The sequence below is a fragment of the Phyllostomus hastatus genome, unplaced genomic scaffold (assembly GCF_019186645.2).
Source record: "Phyllostomus hastatus isolate PE091 unplaced genomic scaffold, TTU_PhHast_1.1 phas_contig_65, whole genome shotgun sequence".
Taxonomy (NCBI): domain Eukaryota; kingdom Metazoa; phylum Chordata; class Mammalia; order Chiroptera; family Phyllostomidae; genus Phyllostomus; species Phyllostomus hastatus.
In genome coordinates, this window is record NW_025333932.1 from 1025662 (window position 1) to 1035257 (window position 9596).

The 9596-nt window shown below is 39.3% G+C and overlaps 1 long non-coding RNA gene across 1 annotated transcript in view; it reads right to left on the reverse strand.

Annotated features, from left to right (window-relative positions):
* LOC123825752 overlaps nucleotides 1-5703 on the reverse strand; it is a 29157-nt gene extending 23454 nt beyond the window's left edge. Inside the window, exons 1-2 of the long non-coding RNA XR_006786954.1 lie at nucleotides 5642-5703; nucleotides 4483-4534 (exon numbers count right to left, since the gene is read on the reverse strand). This is a non-coding gene — a long non-coding RNA (uncharacterized LOC123825752). The remainder of the gene's footprint in view (nucleotides 1-4482; nucleotides 4535-5641) is intronic.
* Nucleotides 5704-9596: the final 3893 nt, after the last annotated feature.

Consider the following 9596-nt stretch of genomic DNA (forward strand, 5'->3'; position numbering starts at 1 on the left):
CCAAAAATTCAATTAAAAAAAACAACAACAGAAAATTCGTTGAAGGCCCCACTATCTCCTCCATATACTTTTCAATGCCAGCTCTCAACCTCATCCCTGGCTTTTCTTTGGGCTCATTCTCTGCAATCCAGGTCATGAGATCTCAAACATGGCTGCATTGAGATCACAGATTTCTGTGCCTTGACCCTAGAGAACCTGTTCATTAATTTGGGGTGCAACATGGACTTGGAGACTTTCCTACGCTCTCCAGGTGAATCTAATAGGCAGCCAAGATGAAGAACCTTTGCTCAGTGTTTGTGAGCTGCGTGTTTTCTCTTCTCCTGGCCTTTACATAGGCTGCTGCCTTGGCCTGAATGCCCTGTCCTACCCACTCTCTTTGGCTACCTGTCCACAGCTTACTTAAAGAGGAGGTTATAGGAGAGTTCAGTGTTAGCTGATGGGCAGGGTGATCAACAGGAGATTCCACACTTAGAGGGTCAGTCAATCATCATTTTGTAAGAATATGAGAGGAAGGGCGTTCCATGGAGAAGGGCCATTCCTCATGGAAAATGGGCTTTGTCTTTTAATTCTGGCTGGCTGTGGTTTCAGACCATGTTCTTTAATACAAAAGAAGATTGGAAATGAGATATTTGGGGGATCTTGAAGGCCATTCCATTCATGAACTTGTGTGTCCTCTACAAATTCTTTGCATAGCTTGCTTGCTTACTCGCTCCTTTCTCCCACCTCTACATATCACAGAGAGGTGGGGTCCTCAGGCCTCTAGGACTGATTGCTTAACTGGGGGTGAGAGGAATAGAGGCAGGGTGGGGCTGTTAAAATATCTTCAGAAACTGCTAATCACAATGACCACTCCCCTAAGATAGGAACACAAATTGTCTTTGATCACCCCATTCTGTTTGTACAATAAATAGAGAACAATTCAGCTGATCAAAACAGTTTGAAACTGATCATTTTCTTCAATTACCTAATTATATTTCATACTCTCCCTTCCCCCACAAGCATCTTTGACATTTCTTCTTCTGATTCATGCAAGAACTTATAGATTTTACCTCAGAGGACTATAAAGGATATTTTAACAATAACCCAAGTCCATGAAAGTAAAGGATTTTAGTCCCAGCCCCAGTCCTGTAGAACACACTGATTATTCTGTGCAATCCCTGGTGTTTTCAGATGAATTGCAATTCAAATCACTATGAGTTTTAGATAGCATGAGTAATAGTAAAGAACATGCAGTCTGGATTCATTTTAATCCTAGCTTCACTATTTACTAGTGTATGACCCTGAGAATATTCCTCACCTCTCTGTACCTCAGTTTCCTCCTCTCAAAAATGGTGAAGATAATGGCACCAACCCTAAAGACTGGAGTGAGATTTAACCCAGTGATTCCTTTTAAAGAGCTTACCTGGCACTTGGAAATAAATGTTAACTTAATAAATGTAATTTTTAAAAAGTGGTTAGGATTTTTTCTTTTCTGGCAGAGTTGTCATCTTGGTATTAATACCACCACTTAAAAAATAAATTAGGTTAATAGTTCTCATAAGTTAAAGATGGTAGAAGAAGGAAGGTCTGCCTGACCAGTTTAAGTCCTGCTGTTACAGTGGACTATCTGTGCTTAACCAACATAATCCTGAGGATGTGCATTTTAGGCCTACCAGTGACATCATAGGTCCCATTCCGTCATAAAAATGTAAATTTCAAACTACATAGAAGTTCAGTGACTCTTGGTCACAGAGCTGGTTTAGTGGCAGAGCTGTGATGATCTTTTTGGGAAACTATGTTTCCCCAGGACACCAGGTGTCCAAACTGCATTGGGCATGACTTCTGTGATCACACCAGACCAGGTGCTAATTTATCACTTCTCACCAGTTCATTCTTACAGTGCCTAAATTAACTGGATGTCAGAAACATTTATCACTTCTAAAAGGACACGTTGTGAACAAAAATGTAGGAGAACTTTTTCACAAGGACAACTTTGCCGTATCACAGTTTAACAGCTACCCCCTGAAGAACTTGAGTGTAACAAGCAAAGGTTAAGGATGAGCCCTGACAGTGTAAGGATAGGAACCAATGCATTAGAAATTAAAGTATTGTGCAGCTGTTTCCAAAGAATGGACATGCAAGGTTTTTCTTTTTGTAATTTAAGCAGATATTCAAGGTTCTTACTTAAAAAGAGAGAAATGCTGAGGTGTTTTTGTTGTTGTTGTTGTTGTGTTTTGGTTTTTACCTTATAGATTTAGGTATGGTGGACAGTGATGTCTCTGTTTACTGAGAGGGTAAAGGGGTTTATAGTTAAACCAGGACTAAGCAAGGAGCGTGATCAGAGATGGATAGGAGGCTATTTCCACAAGAAGAAAGGAATTTGCCAAAGAAATTTTTGGGTAACTTTAAGATATTTAAAGTTAATGATGAATACACACACACACACACATATACATACACATATATATATTCCCTCCTCCACTCACCCACCCCACTTTTTTTTTCTCTTTAATTAATTCACAAATAAGAAATGCTGGATAAGGACAAGCATATAACTCAAGTGGGTGACACATCTACCTGAGGTTTTAACACAATCTCGAAACAGGGTAGGTTTTAATGCAGCCTCCTAGTATGTGAAATCTTTGGGTCTAGAAACCATGAGCTTCATGTGTAATCCAAACCTCACCTGTGAGGTGATTATAGTCCAGGTGATCTCACTGAACAAACCAGGCACCTCAGTTGGAATTTTACCAACTGCCTTTGAGGTTGAATCAGCCTCAGGCTCCACAAGCAGAAGGGAGGGGCATAAGTGGTGTAGTGATATTGTTCAGAGATAGGCATTGATTAGATGGCCCCAACACTGGGGGTCAGTCTGTACCAGTTTAGGGCATTGCTTTACTGTAACACCACCTGTAGAGCTAGGACAATGCTTAATAAAGCTTAGATCTGCCACTTTAAACTGGGCAGAATCTAAACAGATAACCTTTGGGAAGATCCTTAACCTGAGTCCCTTGGTACCTGTAAGAAAGTCACTGTAAGATTACAAAATGTAATTACATCTGATAAAGTGATCATCAAGACATTGTTTGAAGAGAGGGCTTTATCAGCCCCATTGTGTGAAGGTTAATGGAGACCCGGATCTCTGGCCACTGGTCTCTCACCTCCAACAGAATGAAATCTAATTATATTAGAAGGTTTAGAAAGTAGCTCAATGGCCCTTAGAGTTCCAACACTTTACCATTTACTCCATTTGGTGTAACCTAGCCATGGAGCCCACAAATCTGAACCCACACTGCTGTGAGAGCTGTGTGCTGATGCGACACCCAACTGACTGACTATAGGTTCATTCTCTAGTGCCCTGTCTATGCTCCTCCTACTTGAGCATGTGCTTTGCAGATACTGACTTCATTATACTACAGTTCTGTTTTTCTGACCCTCTCCTCCACTAAGATGGAAAGACCCTTAAAAGACAAGCAATCACTCATTTTGTATTCCCTGAGCCTGGGACAGATTTTGTTTTATGAGTCAATCCCCACATGGTTGCTGACTTGCTCAGAGAATTCTTGAGATTTCCCGTTGGTAAATATTGGAAAGGTAGATGAGGGTGGAGTGAACCAGAGGAATCTATAAGCCACCTCCCCTCAAACCCCACCAAATTCAGCCTCTGAAAATGGGTTGATTATTTACTAACTTCTGGAGGAGGAAGAAAAGTTAAAGGGGGCAAGAGCAGAAGAGAAAATCCCTATAGTAAAAGAACATTGTTTGCTCCATTTTTGAACCAGATTGTATCATTTTATCCAAATGCCCCATTTCACAGATAGAGAAATAGCATGAATAAATCACACAAAAGGATTGTAATAACTTACTATTTTCTTATTATATTATGACAAAGGTTCCATGTGACATTCAGTCACCCATACCCCCTAAGTATTCACTGAGGCTGGTGAAGAGAATATAGTGCTTACCTAGAGAGCACTGTATTCTTCTACAGTCAGATAGGAAAAAGGATAATGCTTTAGTAAATCAGGGATTGAGGACAGATCTAAAAAATTGGGATCCAAAGAATCTTAAAAATATATAACATAGGTAGACACAGAAAAAGCAGACATTTTAAGTTAAAATCATAAGATGATTTAGAAAATATTACCTATGTCTTGTTTATCCAAAGAAATGTATATTATGGTTTGTTTTCCAATAAGTTCCTTACTGCCCTTAGCCTATTTCCACCTTTTCCACAGAGCTTAGACCTAATGAACTTCCTGCTGGGTCTGAGTAAGTTATCAGTAGGTACCCCAACACCCCAACCCCTGCGGAGAACAAAATGAAATACAACCTTTGCAAATAGGAAAAGCAGTTCTCAACTAGTCAGTGTAAAAAGGAAAGGATTTGCTAAGAGGTTCACCTGTTACTAAGGACTCCTGAAAGGAGTATGCCATGAGTGCATGCTCAGGTACCATTATTCCCTAAATGTTTGTTAATCAACCCAAAATACAAATAACTTACTTTTATGTAGCACTTTCACCAACACTGAGGCTCTTTGTTCCTCAATAGCATCCTAGGGAGGAAGAAAGAATGGTCATCACCCCATATTATAGATAGAGGAAGGGACCCAACAAAGAATTTGAGCAGTTAACCCACAGTCACTGAAGGAAGGGGAATGTCAGTCCTGGGATGTTTTTCTTCCAATTACACTTCACAGGCTCCTTGACCAGAGGCAGGAATACATTTTAAACTCTGCAACTCATCCATTTTCAAAGGAATCAGCCTAGGAGACCCAAGACCCAGCCTCTTCTTTCTGTCTGTGTACTCCCATGCTCAGCAGGCATGCTTATCTTGGAGTCTTGTACCAAGGTCAATCTGTACCAAAATCCTCTGACCCAGACAGGAAGGAAAAGGCAAAGAACACGGCCACAGAACATACTGGCAACAACAACATTTTCCCTTCTTTGAAACATTTGGGTTTTCATTTGTATGCTGCCCCATAGAAACTATAAAAAAGTAACATAAAATCTCTTCATTAGAAATTATCGCCCTCTTCATCTAGGAGGTATTGAATATGAAGTATATGACTTCTAGGCAGTTTTCCATCATCCCAATGCCTCTTTATCAACCAATCCCAGTTGGCTGATTATCCAGTTCTTGTGCCAAACAAATATGCTACCTGAGAAATCTGCATGCAGGAAGGACATTTGGTAGCCATATTTTTGTTATAGCCCAGTAGATTTAGAAATCTACTTAGTATTCATACTCACTCCCAGTTTATTTCAAGCAAAGTCTCTTGCAATTGAAGCTGGTCTTTAAGTTCCCTTTAAAATGAAAATATCAAACCATCCACTGATTTGTTCAAAACCCTTAAGAACATCTTCCATTGGTGTGCAACATCCTTGTTCAAATCCTTGATCAAAACAGTTTGAAACTGATCATTTTCTTCAATTACCTAATTATATTTCATACTTTCCCTTCCCCCACAAGCATCTTTGACATCCTTGTAGTTGCAAGGGTGGCTTTGCAGATTTGCAGTAGGCTCTGGGTTGGCAATTTCAAAGATAGCTTTTCCCATGGCATCTCTCTGGAAAGATATGCTACAGTATTTACACTTAATAAAAATCAGACCAAGTTTGGGAGATTGTTAGTGTCTGCAAACTAGACCATCTTTACTTACTCAGCCAACAGGGTAGCCAGGTAGGGAGAGCAGAACCATCCTCAGGGGTATAGTACCGGAGGCTGAAAATGAGGGAAGTGACCTGGAAAACTGGGATTTAACCAACTGGCCTTTGCATTTGCCACAATGGGATATTGTTAGGCTTGTGCTCCATGAAACAATAGACTTTGATAGGACATAATACCCATGTAGAAGGACAGATTTACATCCTACCTCTTCAAGCACACTGAGCTCCCTTTCCGTTTGCTCCTGCTGCACACAATGTATGTATAACAGATTACTTGTCTTAGTCTCTTCCCGTTTTCCCTCCCCCATTCCTTCATTTCTGCTCCAGACTTCCAGCAAGTCCAGGGTGGTTTTTACCTCTTAAAAAACTGTGTGGTGTGTCATGGGATTCCACTGCTGAAATATGCATATTGTTTTTCCTGGCCACTTTAAAATGAGGCAAGTGTATTGCCTGAATGGATTCTAAGGGCAGGTCTAGTTGGGTGTATTTGTGCCTCAATTTCTCCAAGTCTGAAATCAGCCCCCAGATCAAATTCCTGGCTGCATGAGATGAGGAATCAATTCTTTGTTAACAAAGGGCCACTTGCATTTTATTGGGGAATACATGAGGAATATAAAACATCAAGGCCTTTGTAATTTTTCCATAGAATATAATCTAGTAAAGAGAAAAATAAAAAAATATTTTTCATTAAGAGGCCTATTGTAGCATAAACCTGAAGATAATACTCATACTTGATATCACAAAACTTTTACAAGGTGATACATTTGGAAGCTGTTTTATAGGATAACATAACATGAAAAAGTAGAATATAAATGATTTAGTCCTTACCCTGGATGGTGTGGCTCAGTGGATTGAGTGCCAGCAACCAAAGAGTTGCTGGTTTGATTCCCAGTCAGGGCACATGCCTGGGTTCCTAACCAAGTTCCCAGTAGGGGGCACTCCAGAGGCAACCACACATTGATTTTCTCTGGTTTTCTTTCTCTCTCCCTTCCCCTCTCTCTAAAGATAAATAAATAAAGTCTTTAAAAAGTAAATAGTTTAGTCCTTGAGAAAAACTATGAGACACAATCTCTGCATGTGAATAGACTACAAGGTAATAGCTAAGAACAAAAAATAGTCATAGTAAGAAGGTGAATTATGGCTTTCTAAAATTTTTATTTTTAATATTTTAAACCATTTTATCAAGAAAAAATGATTCCAGTGGTAATAATACAATTCCCGTGGAAATGACAATTTGTTCTAAAGATCTGTGATGTAGTTGATTGCACGGGGATACTTTGCTGTTGCAAGTGACATTTGCCTGTAGTGTATTGTTAGTGGTGACCAGAGGGCAATACCCTGACTTTGAAGTAATCACCAAGGACTTCCAAAATGCACAGTGAGGGACCCTGGAACTAGGATTACCTTTTTTTCTTCCTGTGAAGTTATTACAAGGGGAAAGGGAAAAATTGACAGGAGTCATTCCATTCCAGACAATGCTTTATAAGTGTTATCATTATCTCCATTCCAAGTATTAGGTATTCATTTGAAAGAAGGGGAAATGGATTCAGATGTTAATTAAATCACTCAAGATCATTCAGTGAGTAAATAGATTTGATGAGTTTGAGCCCAAGTCTAGACTTTGAGGGCTGTATTCCTCCCATGATACCATCATGCAGCCCAATCTGTGTTTAGTAGGAGAACATCTTCCTATTTCTCAAATGGAATGCAACTCCATCAGACGCTGTGTGTCCTGGCCAGTAGAGCAGTGCCAGCCTGGGTAAGTGTGCTTACTGCTGCAGGCACTTCTCATGTTTAGTCTTATTTAATCTTCACAACACAGCTATCCCCATTTTACAGTGGAAACTGAGGCATAGAGAAGTTAGCTTCTTGTGCTAGGTTATACAGTTTGTAAGTGACAAAGCCAAGATTTGAATGTCTGACCCCTGAATACCATAGGTGCTAAAAAATATACCCTTAAAATATATTTTCTGCATTTCTTGAATCTAATGCAATTCAGAGGAGAAAGATATAATCAAGAAATAAAAAGACAATTCGTTTTTTAGTCTGGTTCACCAAAGAAGGTATGAAAAGGTAGATTCATTGAGGGAGGCATCTGAAACTTATCAGGGGGATAAGCTAATTGTGGCTTTCCTTGTGATTTAAGTTTACCTATCTCCAGCTCTCTGAGCAACTATGAAAATGCAAAGTTAACCCTCCCCCATCTATTCCCTTGTGAAAAATTAATTTCTTTATCTTAATTTTCATGTCCCTTCCCCTTTAATGAAGAATGCTGTTTTAGTTCTAAATGAAAATGAATGGAAGGCTACAACAGAGGCTTGTGAGCCTTTTGCCTGTGACCCACAGTCGTATACATTTTATATATGACCCAGTATAGAAATACACGCACACCCACAAGTACAACAAAAGCTTCATGAAACGTAATTTATCTTTATCCGCTCCATTTTTCAAATTGAAAGAATGCTAATTACTACCTTCTAAATGGGTTACAGGATGGTAGATTGGCAAACTCTAATTAGAAACCCTAAATTCAGGTTCTCTCGAAGAGTTTTACAACTGTGCCTTCAAACATGTGACTCTAGAATTGTCTACCCAGTTGCTATAAATGGATTTAATGCGGAGATGTTAGACCAGAACTTACATCTTTGCAATCAGGTTTGGCAACTTTGAAAGGCTGGCTGAGGGTCTTCCCCAGATACACAGTGTTGGCATCTTTCTTTTCTCTTCCCATCAAATACTTAATGAATAACAGCTTGTTAAATATAGGGCACAAGGATTCTGGTATAACTCTCAGAAGGTACAAATCCTATGTTTAGGAAAGTGAAGAAATGAGAAGGACATGTGAAAACTCATGTCCAGACTTGTTATCAACTTCACAGTCACTTCTTTTGGCCTGCTGCAAGGAGGGAAGGTGGATGTGTTCTTGGATGGAAACAGGAAGTATTTATTATACCAACTAGTGCTTTTATGTCCTAAAAGGGCATGAATTGTCACTGATTTGCCTTGTCATTAGAGAGTACATGCTCGCTAAAAAAAGTGTCTTACATTGTAGGAATACATAGAACACATAATAATAAATTAATTTGTTGACCATACAATGACGGGAGTACAAATAGTACTGAATAATAAACAAGATGTAAGACAGCAACGTGTAATATTATTCTGCCCAAGCCACAAGCATAAGGAGAACTTTAGTCCTTAAGATTACCCTGTCCCAAACCCAGGTGTTAGATATGAGAAAGAAGTTCCAGGAGTGACTTCTCCAAGGTCCTGTATTGGTAAAGCCGAGGGTTCTTTTACTTTACTTTCAGTAAAACCTCTTCTGATCTGGCACTTTATCCCCTTTAGGGAGTCTTACCTTCTGTTTAGAATATATGGTTATGTTGTTCTAGCTATTTCTGAGAATGGAAGGAAAGAAGAGGTGTGAGGTTTAGGTAGGAGACCCATACATGTAGCGGCATTAAGTCATCTTAACAATATACAGAATGTGAAGCATTCTGACTTTCTACCTTCTAGTCACCTTTACTTCTGTGCTCTTATTGGGCAGAGCATTGAGCTCTGTGGTCCACTGTTCACTTTTAAAGTGAGATACATAGCATGTGTACTATAGGGCAGGAAACAAAGTATCTGGAATATTTATTTGGAATAAGTAATCCCAGATCTATATATTCATTCATTCATTTATTCATCACACATATATGCTTTGTGCCCTAGGAAGTGGAAACACAAAATGAAGAAAATGACATTTTCTCGCTGAGAGCGCAGCAGGTAAACAGGTGATTACAATATAGATAATGAGGGCTGTAAGGGAGGCACTGATAGGAGAGCAAAACCTGTGGGATTTCACAGGTGGGTAACAATTGAGAGAGTTAAGAAAGGTTAAAAATGGCGTCTTTGACATAATTGTTTAGGAAATTCTAAAGAATCTACAAAAAACTGTTAGAACTA